Source organism: Anopheles merus, chromosome 3R (genome assembly GCF_017562075.2).
Source record: "Anopheles merus strain MAF chromosome 3R, AmerM5.1, whole genome shotgun sequence".
Lineage (NCBI taxonomy): Eukaryota > Metazoa > Arthropoda > Insecta > Diptera > Culicidae > Anopheles > Anopheles merus.
This window is the reverse complement of record NC_054084.1, coordinates 22,753,117-22,765,561: the sequence shown is the minus strand read 5'-3', so window position 1 is coordinate 22,765,561 and position 12,445 is coordinate 22,753,117. Positions and strand designations below refer to the sequence as shown.

General features: G+C 42.0%; 1 protein-coding gene across 8 annotated transcripts in view; it reads right to left on the bottom strand.

The window, feature by feature from the left end:
- Positions 1–12,445, bottom strand: part of LOC121596445 (protein artichoke-like) — a 100,023-nt gene that overhangs the window by 22,440 nt on the left and 65,138 nt on the right. The gene's annotated exons all lie outside the window — the stretch shown is intronic.

Here is a 12,445-nt window from a genome sequence, read left to right as displayed (position 1 = left end):
CCAGGCTCTTTGACTGTTTCGCTCTTGCTGCTGGGTGGCTAGCTGGCTGGCTGGTTGGCTGGCTGGTAACGCCTTTCCTTGATTCCCATTTGCCATGCCATGCCGCACCCGTAAGTGCCGAGGTACAATTTTGTTTCGATTCACTTGAGTGAAGCTAACTGCGTCAGACCATGCGCACGGAGAGATGAAAAATATGAGAAGAAGAAAATGGACTTTTGTGCTGGGAAAAATGCATTCCTTCCCTCCCCCCCCCCCCCCTTTTTTTTGGTGCAGACTGTGAGGTTGTGTGCGCTCTGTGAGTTTGCAAAATTTGCCTCGTCTATTTTTTTTTTTTATATTTCAATTTTCGAACACGGCTCCTAGAACGCGCTCGGATGCCCTGCATGCCGCACATTTTCCGAGGGCAGAAAATAAAACGCCCCGTGCAAAACGAACGGCCCATAACAACGGAAAAAGTTCATCATCTCCCCGCCAGGCACCCCTACGCCACGACATGCAATCTCTGAGTAGTGTGCGGGGCCGTCCGGCAGCGTTCGAATTCGTGCCACTCGCAGTCGCAGGCCAGGAGAGTCCTGCTGCACCAGAAATCAGAGATTGTACATCTTTATTGCTTTACAATTGAAAAGAAACTTCGATTGCCTCGCGGAGATAAGATTTATACGAGGTTTTTCCTTGTTGTCGTGCCCTTTCGGGTTTAGCCGGGGCTGGGATGGCACTGGGTCCTCGATCGGCTTGATGGGGTGTGCGCTTTTGTTGCGGATTGGATTCTATCCTTGCGTGCCGCTCAAGCCAGGTTTACATGCTGTGTTCCTCGATCGACTCGACGTGATTCGTATTAATGCCAACGAAAAATAGAAACGTTTGGCATTCGAAGCGAGGGGGTGGACTGTGGCGTCTTGCCGCGCCCCAGCTGTTTCCAGCTAGGGGTTGTTCCCATTGCATCGCAGGCATCGGGGGCAGTGGCAATCGACAGCGAAAATCCATTTTTCGTTGCCTTTGCTCAAGGGATCCGTGCATGCGAGACGATGTAACGTCTCAACTGGCATTAAGCTTGATCCCGATGCAGAGAGCGTTCGCTTCTAATGCAGCATCATTGTTTTCCATTGCTTGGTTATGGGGCTGTTTTATTTCTTTGCACATGACTTGCTGTCTTGTTTTCTAAAATAAATTCCTTTTTTACGTTTCGTAAATGTTTTGTTTGATCATTAGGGAATTAGTTTCGCTGTCGCTTATATAAATTGAGTTTATGTTTAAACTGTAAAAAATCCTTTGAGAAGTGAGACACACTTTTGTGAAATTTGTTCCATATGTTGTATGAGCTGGTCGTGTATTTCATGTTTTGTTTTATTTATCTGTCCAGAGAAACATTTCTTCAGGTGGATTGAATTTCACTTGTTTTTTGTTCTCATTCTCTATTTTCATTCGTTGGAGAAAAAAAAATAATTTCCAGTCGTTTTAAAAATTAGGCTTGATTTTTAAGCTTTCCAATGACGCTTTTTCACGAATACAGTATATAAATTACACGTTTTGTGGGAGCTGATGATTCTACCAAAAGTGTAGCTAAATTCACCTTATCATCCAAGTCCTTTATATGAAAAGTTTAGTATTCCTATAAGAGTGCGGTTTGAACAGAGCTTGTTGAAAGTATTATAACGGAATGCTTTTCATTTCTAATTTGTTCCATGAAGATCGTTGAAGATAATGAATTTTACGTAAATTTAAATTATAGCTATTTGATTATTTTCGGTTCATATATGTTGTGGGCAGACGTGCTGGGTCGGGGACTTGATGCGACAGTTAGACTGTTGCTGGTCGACATTCTGGAAACGAAAGGGCGCTCATGCACACTATGACGCACACGCTAGCGAGGATTGCTAACTGTGTGCAGAGTGCATCCAAGCAAGCAGTGTGTAATAGACTACCGGTCGAGCAGGGCTCTCGGTAGGGGTCAACGGTGTGGCTTTTACTTTAATTCTTTGTGCACAAACATGTTTATTTATTATATGTTCGTTATACTGATTGTAAATAAACCAGTATTATTACAGACATATTTTTTTAAAAGTTATAATTAATGTAATTTTAATTTTTTCTTCTATTAACTTGCAATGGACTACTTATGACAAAAAATAATTTTCGTATTTTTCCAACTATTCATATACATCCAAACGATTTTTGTGATTGTCTCCTTATTCAATGAATTAAACAGTGCCCTTATTTTTGCCCATTTTTTGTTCTAATTTCTCAAGATGTGGCTGGATTGAAAATTCTTTTATTCCATTGAAAAGGTTGTTTCCTCTGCTCCTCGATCACCTCCTAACGCTCCACCCGGTTGGTTCGAGCGGTACATTTATGGTTTACGATGCATTTACTTTGATTTTTCCGGCCCTTTCTATGCGGTCTCAAACAAGAAGGGTAGAACCAAACCAACGAAACGTGCGGTTTGCCACTCGGCGGTAGTGTGTATGTATGTATGTGTATGTGTGTGTGAATGTGTGTGAGCAACCCACAGCGAAACGGAAGTAGCCCGCCATGACGTGGGCCGGAAGTGTTTGTGTTTCTGGTGTATGATGTTCCTTGGCCCCGGCCAAACTCGTACCGTGGCTGTTCTGGTCGGTAGCTCTACTGGTACACTAACACTGCACACACGCGTTGGTTCCTTACTACAAAGTATTAGCTTTCCTTGCGCACTGTACAGCGCGAAGCATAACGTACGTGTGGGCGAACGCGGTACAAAACGCGGGCAGAAAAAATCCTTCCGCGGACGCCAAAACCTTTCCGGGAGCAGAGTGCATTAAGAATATGCAACCTCCCCCTTGACCCGACCTCGACCGTGCATTGCACAAATGGATCGAGTGCATTAGCGGTGCATGTAAGTCATGTACATTGCCGTGACAGTTTGACAAAGTTAGTGACTGCTGCGTCAAAAATAATCACGTCAAGCAGTTTGAAATTAGCACAGCGTACGATGCACACAAAAATCCTGGTAAAGTCATTTGCACTCTCCATCTCCATTTCCGGTCCGTAATCGTAGTACGTATCAACACAATAGACTAAGCTTCTGTGCTGCGTTCGGTGCAAATCGGAATCACGCTTGTGCGGTAATGTACGATTTTACCGTAAGTGATTCTGTGTGTAGAGTGGCAACATTAGCAAGATAGGGTAACGTGCGGTAGTGTTATACACCAAGCAATTTGCTGGATTTGGTCTTGGTGGTATTTAAATAAAGTTGATATATTTTCTATGATAAAAGATGAAGTGAATTATTTTACAAGCTGGCACCACAAAATTAATTTAACAATATATTCATTTCCTTATTCAGGTACCAAAAGACAGAAACTGAGAAGTGGCCAGTATTGATAAGGGATAAATACAAATGATAAATAAAGAGCTCAAAACAAAGCGCAAGAGGAGCGAAAAACTAAGCTATCAAATTAAATAAAACTTGAAATTTTGGTATTTTTGTATCTTTCATTTCTATGATCTTAATGAACAATTCGCTGAATTTAAGGGATATTTTGTAGTATTTTACAATCACATGCCTAGTAATATATCATAGTGCACCAACAGTCACTTATGTCGAACAATGAGAGCTTCCTCAAAATTTTTATGAACTTTTGAGAACGATTCGCTTATATTTGTAATTTAGAAAAGGTTAAACTAAAAAAAAAAAAATTACATGGAATATATCTAAGCCATAAAGTTTTCCCATATCTAAATATTAATTTTAAATACGTTTTGATGCAAAAAATTAACGATTTTCATAGGTAAACAATGCTTTCTATATTTTAATGCTGTAAGCAAGTACTGCCGATCATATATTCTCTTCTATTTCATTTATTCATAAAGTTTTTATCATTTAATTATAAAAATAACGGTCAAATTGAAATTTGGAATCGCTTGAATTTGACTCGAAAATAAGCACAACACGAAAAGAGGAAGAAGAGAAACGTCATTCTCCATACAAAATGTATGGAATACCCGGGCATGCTGGTTGCCAACTTACGTGGTAAAGTTAAAAAAAATCAAAATAAAATACTTACAGGCTGTTTAAAATTACAACTTATGCACCAAAAAATCAGAAATTAAAAGTTGGGAGGCTACGTAAAATTTCAGGTCAATAAAAGCAATGAATAAAAAATGATTTCAGTTTAAAGTTAAACAAATACCCGGGTATCCGGTTGCCAACTTAAAGGTTAAATATGATAGCATTAGTACAGTATTTTATAACAAAAAACACACAACGTTACGATTATAGTCAGCTTTTTAACGTGGAGTTTGACAGTTGGAGGCTGAAATCATGTCAACACTCTATACAAACCCACACATAAAACTCGCCTGCGATTTTCAGTCTAGATTATTTCAGCCTCAAAGCTAGATCTGCTCGAAAAATGGCAAAACAAGGTGGTGTTTTCATTTATCCTAAGGTGCATTAAAGAGATCAGGTGGATACTAGAATCAAAGTGTATGTAGTCCTCATATCATGTTTTTTATCACCAAATTTGAGCGTCACTTTTTAACAGTACCGGTGAAAACGGTTGCTAAAACAGGTTCTGATAGCTTGACGTATACTCAAAAAACTCTTAAAATTTTCATTCAGAAGCAGAAGCAATAAAAATCAGTTTTCTAAACACATAAACCTTTGGACAAGCCCACCTGTATATTATACCCACTTAGATAGCTGCTTGAAGACTGCTATACAATCCAAACAACTGACAGCTTACGAACTTAAAACGGAAAGGGCTTCAATAGTAGACAATGAATAACAAAAACTTGGTAACTAGGTTAAAATGGTAAGCGTTCAGTTCAGATAAAATCAGTAAAATATGAGAAAACTAGTTTACTGCTCTGATTTGTTGCACCAACATATCCGTGTAGAAAAGTACCTCCAGACACTTTTAACACATTCGGCAAAAAGTTCACATCTCTAGTGGGTACTACTAACACCCCATCCATTGGGGTTATCTCGCATTGTCCTAGTCGAGGGTGCTCCCACGAATCCGAAATTCAATCTGTTACCGTACATGATACCATTTAGAGAGCTTACTTAAAATAAAACATAACATACATAACTCAATTCCAAACCCCCGGATTCCAAGCTTCTCTATGATCCGTACCTACACCGGTAAGAAGCACCGGCTCTGAGTATTGCTGAGACTCTGAGTACCAATGTTTTGCTTTTAAATCATAAAACTTAATGCAGAAAGTGCTAAAGATGCATTTCAGTAGGTTAGCTTCATTTGCGAACCAGCTCACACAGATATATACACGCACACACACACGCTCAAACACACGACATCGGCTCCAAAATGCATCATCCAAAGACATTGTCGCCCTCGGCCACCCAACAGCTCGTTGTCTTGTGCCAAAGCGGGGAATGCCGTGGGATCAACGAGCAACTACTATCTTGAGCATTACTTGTGTGCGCAGTTGTACAGCAGAACTTCAGTCCAATTTTGCTCCGCAAACACTTTGAAGCATTTACGGAGAACGAACTGGCAGCGCTGCCGGGAGTGACTGCTGTACGGGCGCGCCCGTGCTGATGTGTGGATGCTAGTGAGTGAGTGAGTGAGTGTTTGCAGATGTTTTTTTTCTCCACCATTTTCCATCTTCTTCTTCTTCTTCTTCTTTTTCCACTTCAATTCACGTTTTATCTCGTCCGGGACATGGCCAGCATACGTACCGAGTGACAGTTTCCGGCGCTGCAACGACGAACTGCGCACATACGAAACGGTGGCGGAACGATTCAACACGAAATATTGCTAATCTCTTATGGCATAAAACTTTTCTCAAGCGCTTCCTGCTGCTGCTGCTGCTGCTGCTTCTTTGCAGAGTCGTAGAACGTACAGACGCGTATGGACGATGGTGGTTTGTGTGGTTTGTGTGGGCGAATAAATCGCACTATATGGCACGCTGGCTCGAGCTCTTATGTTTATGCAGCGCCCGTTCTGCTCCAAGTTGCTCCAGTGCATTCTTGATAGTTGTCTACGATTGAACGTGCTATAATAGTTTTCAAATGGGGTTTTGTGCTAAACAGCCATTTAGAAGCCAATGAACGGTTCAGCAGAATCGGCTTTAATCGCTGGGAAATAAACTGTTGAAATCCCTGTTTGCTTCCCGATCCTGGTGGCTGCTCGCTTCACTGTGATACAAAGTATTAACGGCCAAATTGGAGCCATACTTTTGTGTGCTTCAAAATTGTTTCTGTTTCGGAACAAAAATCGATACTGTACAGCTTGCCAATTTACAAAAAAATAAAACGCTCCATCATTCGTTTCTGCAAACGGTTTTGATAAGTGTTTCTGCTACCCAAAGCGCTTCACGAGAGAGCGGCTTCAAAACTGCTCCACCCTTAATTTATTATCCCGCTAATTGATGGCTCATTGCGAACAGTGCGAGTCAAACAGAGAAATTGTACGGGAAGGGAAGACGCAGAACAATCGCCCAAGACGCAAGCACCGCCAAGACGCACATTATAAACAGTGGCGGGTCAAGCCTCTCCGAGGCCCTAGGCGTTATGGTAGACGGGGCCCCTTCACCAAATCCATCGCGGGGGGGGGGGGTTTGGTGTACGAATCATACACTGCAAATTGTATAAGTTTGCTGCAGTTACATTTTTTACTGAAAGCTATTAAGTAATACATGGTACTGAATATCAGTAAAACAAATTACTGAAAATGCAGCTATTTATTCTACCAAAACGACACGTCTGAGCTTCAAAGGAAAACATACTGCGAAGCCCACTTGCTCGTGATGAACAAAAATTTGATTTGGTAACCGCTTACAGACACCCCGATAAATTTTAGGTGCGTATTCGGCCAAATACCCATTATACCAAATCAACAAACTTCTTTCGACAAAATACAATTCACATCTGTATAAAACTTTATGAAACAGAGATGAACATAAGCAGAATGGACTGCCACCCGCGCATCAGTAAAAACCCCAATTTTAATACTTTTTTCGCCAATTTTCAATCGATAGTAATGACTTAACAATCATTAATATCAGAAAGGCTTTGTGGTATGTTAAAATTTTGGGTACTGTGGATACTGTTTCGAAGCGGACTTTCGACACTTGATCGTCTAGGCCAGGGGTTTCCAAACTACGGCCCTCGAGAGCCTATAATGCGGCCCGTGATGATGTTGTAAAGGATAATGTAAATATCATATATGTTTGACAGTTTCCATCATTTTTTTAAATTTTTACTAAACCAAGACAAGAATCAAGTTACTATAAAAGAAAAATGCAGAACTTTAAAACATTTATTAAGTATTTTCTTGTCAAAACAAGTTTTAAACGTTCTCATTACCAAAAGTAACGCGTAAATGGCCCTCAACAACGATATTTACGAAGAAATGCGGCCCGCGAACTGAAAAGTTTGGAGACCCCTGGTCTAGGCGATCATAAAAACCTGTAGGACGTTGGAGTTTAGAGGGCTTACCTTGGGTAGGAGGACATAAGTAAACTCCTTAAATGAGAAGTCGATAGATGATGGATGGGCTTAGTCCTATCCTGACAATCCGAACAAATCTGACCTGCCATGATCGTTGTTGTTGGTTTTATCTATACTCAATAGAAGTTAAAGGTCGGAAAGTTATCGTTTTCGCTAAGCTAGTTACGTTTGTCTTTTATGGACAAGAACGATGGTTCTAAACGATATTTTCTTTCCTACTTTACAATTTCCAGCTCGTGTTTCATAATACGGACGATTTGATTTAAAATCGTCATCGTGAGCATAACATGAAAACAATATTTTGCTTTTACGTTGGTTTACCTTTACAATGAATACTGAAGTACCGTCTGTCTTCGAATTACGGCCACTTCATTTTCAATCGGTCAAAGCGATAACTTCTTGCACGCTGGAAAAACAATATTTTCATTCGAAAGTAACTGGAAATACCTTGTATTGCAGTATGTTTGTCTCAAGTAATCCACGGACCACAGGTTGGAGACCACTGCTTTAGATCAGCTGCTTTCTAAATGATCGAGCGGTGAGGGCCAGGAGAATGCATTTGTTTTACACATATATTATTATATTATTACAGTTAATACACAAAATGATATGATATTTATGTTATTAAACAATGCGATTGGTTATTGGTTTTCTTAGATTATTATATCATCCAAGCAAGTTTTAAATTCATTTTATTAAATTACAATAACTAAAATTGATTGTAAAGATTCTTCAATTAAGAGTCTGCAGCATAGTGTGCAAAAGTCATAAAAAGCTCAAAACAATAAAGCAAAATCGCAATATCGCTTCTTAACGTACCCTTCCTTCCATGTTTCAAATTGTTTTCTAGGATATATCTGGAGATGGTACAAAATAGTTAACAGCTGAAAAATATCGAGACAAACGTACAATCGTTCAGTACTATAATGAGGCCACGGACAAGTAAGGCCAGGTCAGACGAATTGATAGTGCATTTCTTAAAAAAAGCTCCAAGAAAATCGTTGCATCCTTAAAAAGCAATAGAGTGTAACCATTGTTCTCGTAAAATCAACAGTTAGGTTTTTATGGAATTATTCGTTTCTATTTTCTAATTTCTCCTCAAATTTGACCATATTGATTGGTCCGACAATCCATGTTATGGTGATCAAATTTGGAATAGTTCAACGATATGAATTGTCATATTAAAATATGTTCAGTTAATTTTTAATAAATAGGATATTCCTATCTTTCAAAATCGCGTAAATATTTTCTCGGGCCTGACTGCATATTGTGGTGGGCCGGACTTTGCCGATAGCTTAATTAGTTCAAATTTTACGCGATCATTCATATCGATATTTCCTTTCCGTCGACCCTTCCAAATTTGACCCAAACCCTTCAACAGCTTGCCTTTCCACCATCACTTCGTCCAGTCCACAATTTTAACTGGGGCCCCAAAGGTTAGCCGGGGCACGAGTTCTTAGTTTTTGCGTGATAACATACACACAGGCCAAATTAAAAAACGCACACATCGACATCGGAATCGATTCTTGAATGAAACCTCAACAGATAAAAAGAGCGTGCTTGGTGTCAGCCAATTTTTCTTGCTAATTTCTCCGGTTACGAACCGTTGTGTTGAGATCGGTTTCGGAGCCTTTTAATGTCGTATGTGCATGTAGTTTGCGTGAGCCATCTCTTGTGACGGATATTCGCTTTACCCAACTCGCGCGTAGCGTTCAATGCATTTGATCCAACGCTTTGGGCCATCGATGATGAAATGATATTGTGTTGAGCTCTGGGCATGTATCGCAGCGTTCTACGCTTCCAACTAAGGTGCACATGGTAAACAAAAATATTGCACATGTTAAAAAGGCAAATGTTTTCTGCTTCTGATAGTAAAATGCTTCTGATAAGTAAAATAAATATGCTTCTGATAGGTCTGGTAGTAATAGTAAATCTGATTGTAAACATAACCCCCGGGGGAAAAATGGGGATATATTAGGTTGACAACATCAAATGGAAGGGGCCCCTCAATCGACCGAATCATCAACGGGGCCCCCAAATGGCCGAGGCAATGGAGATTGTTCTTCGTATTATGGCTGGATGTAGATGCATCTGTAACGGTTTTTGGTCTTGTTGTATTCGCAAAAATTGAAATAGTCGATAAAAACCATATATAAATGAACATGGTCCATAGGTTCCTTGAGTATTTTTATACCCTTCCCCCCTTCCTTCTAACTGAAACCTTTCCCATTTCCCCTTCTCTTCGGTCCACAAACTTGATGTGTTCGATTAGGGCCAAGAATGAAAATTTTAGTTTTTGCATTAAAAGACACAATCCACTATCCCAGGCCAGGAATGTGAATACCATTTTTCGTGTGAAACAGCTGTCTGCTTTCGACACAAAATCGCAAAGCGGTAGCAGGGGCCCCGTATACAAGAACAAGACGGTTCATCCCAGCCAAGAGTGCACACAATGACATCGATTTAACCATTTCTCGAATGAGACCTCAACCCACTGAAGGACCGTTGACCAAACGATCTTCCTAGACTTTTTAAAGCAACGCGAGCTTGGTGTCAATTTTTCCTGCGAATTTCTCCGGCTACGAGCCGGTGTATTGAAATTTTGTTTAGGGGCCTTTAAATTTTTGTCTGTGTATGATTTGTGATTGTGGCTGTTTCAACGGGTTTTCTTTGTGGTTAAACGCAGCGCTGTTCTGTGTTCCGTGCATTGGATTTTAGCAGCAAGTGTCTCCGCGTTTTTTTGGTGAGCTCGAGCACGGACCATCCACACCAAGACACCAAATGGACGGGGCCCCTTATTGATGGGGCCCCTAATAGACGGGGACCCTTATTGATGGGGCCTCCTTACCGACGGGGCCCTTACCGACGGGACCCCTTCATCGAAGAGTCCACATAATCGTTGAGGCCCCGTAAACCACCTTTGAGTTTTGGCTTCAGTATAGCTGTAACGGTTTTTTATTTTGTCTTCACGCAAAAAGTTGTATGTAAATACAACTATGTTCCTTTTTCGAGTTCCTTTTTGGACATATGAATACCACCCCTTCCCGATTTCCCCTATTTGTCAGTTAACCACAAAAGTTGAGTAGGACCCCGCGTGAAAATTTAAGGTTTTTCGTTAAAAGCAGGCACGCTCCACGATCTCAGGCTTGAGATGTGAATACCATTTTTCGCGTGAAAACAGCTGTCTGTTTTCGGCACACATCTGCAAAACAAGTATAGGGGCCCCAGACAAGCGCAGGCACGTTTCATCCCAGCCAAATTGAAAAGCGCACACATCGATATCGATGGAATCGTTTCTCGAATGAAACCTCTACCCACTGGAGCACCGTTGCTTGCTTAATGTTAGTCAATTTTTCCTGCTAATTTTACCGGCTACGAGTCGATGTATTGATATTGTGTTTCGGGGTCTTTAAATTTTTGCTTGGGTGTGTTGTATGATTGTGTTGTGTAACGGGTTTTCGGTGGTAGTTAAGCGCAGCGTGCTGTGCATTCCATTTTAGCAGCAAGTTGCTCTGCGTGGTTTTGGGTTTGGGTGCTCGTGCACAGGCCACCCACACCAGCAAAAATTAACGGTTTCTCGCTCTGTCCAATACTTTGCGACAACGATGATGAGGTATTGATTTGAGCTGTGCGCGCATGTCGCAGCGTTCTTCGCTTGCGACTGTGATGCAAGTATTGGCAGATTTCTTAGAACATTTAATGTGCTGCTTTGAGTAGTATGGGGCCCCGGTATTTCGGTTCGGGCCCTTGACAAAATACAGTGAGTGAAGCGATGGGAAAAATGCATTAATTAAAAATGAGTCTTTTTGAAATAGATGGTAAAAGTCCCATCCAGGGGGGGGGGGGGGGGGGGGGGGGGTAGAATCGATACGAAGTCGAACATCCACAATGACGGGGCCCCCTAGATCGCCGGGGCCCCTGGCGGCCGCCCAGTCCGCCCACCGTTTAACGCGCCACTGATTATAAATCATCTGCCAGCGCAAATAAAGCACATTCCGTCGTTTCATCGTGATTCGTCGCGGTACAAAATACCGCCGAAGCTTAATTTAAATTTTACATCCTATTCATAACTCATCATGAACCGCCGTCGCAAAGCGATTCCGGCATCCTTGGGGCCTTCTTCCTTTTCGCTCTGCCATGGGCTGGCATGCTTACCTGGGCGCCCAGTTTTCTTTGTACGTTTCGAGCGAGCCAGACGTAACGTTTCTTCCCGTCTGTATCCGCTTTCCCCTAAATCAAAGCGGTCCGCAGCTCCGCTCGGCGACAACGGTGGCGGGAAAATCATTATAAACTAACGATTGAAATTTCGCCCGCCTGTGTCAAGGCTTTTCCACACTTCTGAGTGTATTTGTGTGTGTTTCTATTTGTGTATGGAGATTTGCGGTTGTTGCCATCAACCGGTAGCTGCTGTTCATTCATTCATGCATTCCTTGGGTGATTTTTTTCTTCGGTTCTACGTTTTCCATCTGCTTTGCGCTCCACGTAATCGATTGCTCGCCATAGAGAAGGTGTTTTTGTATTCGTATTACACCACGGTGGTGGTGGTGAAAGAGCATATCCTTCTCGCACTACCACTACCAGCACTGGGTAGCTCATAAACGTGCCCTTCACGTGGACCCGTGGATATGCTGTGCAGTGGTTCATTCTTTCGTTCCTGCTGCAGCGTAACGTTAAAGCGTGAAAAACAGTTCCACAGCTCCAGGCTGGGCAGGAGTGGGGTGTTGCAGAGATTGCACAGGGAAGGGCAAGGCTCGCACCAAGATTCGTTACTGGGGCGTTGGTGGCGTGCTCCAGCACTCGGCGTGTGGCCCATCATCAATCATACCTGTCCGGCACCGGCCGGGAGGGTCTGTGCTGTGCTTCGCTGTAATTTTCCCACACTCGGCAGGGGCATGACTGGAACACCGGATGGGGCAGGACCCCACCTGTGCAGGCGCACACACTCATTATAACCTCCCCGTTTTGTGTGTGAGCGTTTGCGAAGAATGATTC